The sequence below is a fragment of the Alligator sinensis genome, unplaced genomic scaffold (genome assembly GCF_000455745.1).
Source record: "Alligator sinensis unplaced genomic scaffold, ASM45574v1 scaffold1762_1, whole genome shotgun sequence".
In the NCBI taxonomy this organism is placed as follows: Eukaryota; Metazoa; Chordata; order Crocodylia; family Alligatoridae; genus Alligator; species Alligator sinensis.
The window spans coordinates 12,912-13,461 of record NW_005843760.1 but is presented as its reverse complement, the minus strand read 5'-3'; positions in this window follow the sequence as shown (position 1 = coordinate 13,461).

Genomic DNA, 550 nt, shown 5'->3' with positions numbered 1-550 from the left:
CTTGTCTGGCTGAAAAATGGGGAGGTGCAGCCCCAGGAGACGAGCCATGCAGGGGTCCTTCCCAGCAGAGATGGGACCTACCAGACCTGGACCACCATCGAGATTGACCCGAGCAGCAACCACAACTACGCCTGCAGCGTGAGGCACGAGAGCCTGGGGGCAGCTCTGAGAGTGGCCTGGGACAAGGGCCGGACGGGTGAGTGACCCCCGCACAGGGAGGGAGAAGAAACGTGGTGCTCAGGAGGGAGGAGCTGACTGACCCTACTGAGCGGGGAGGAATTGGGGGGTCAGAGGATGCAGGGGTACTAATGGGGAGGGGGCACTGGGCCCATGCAGCATTGGGAACAAGTCTGGGTGTTTGCCTCACTCACAGACCCCTTCCCTCTTCCAGAGTCCAACCCAGTGCTGACTGTGGGCATCATTATTGGTGTTGTGTGGGTCATTGCAGGTGTTTACTGCCACAGTAAGTGCTAGGAAAAGCCCTTGGAGCCAGGCCGTGCCCAGGCCTTGGTGCAGGGGAGCAGGAAGGGCTCATCACTGCTGTGCCTGG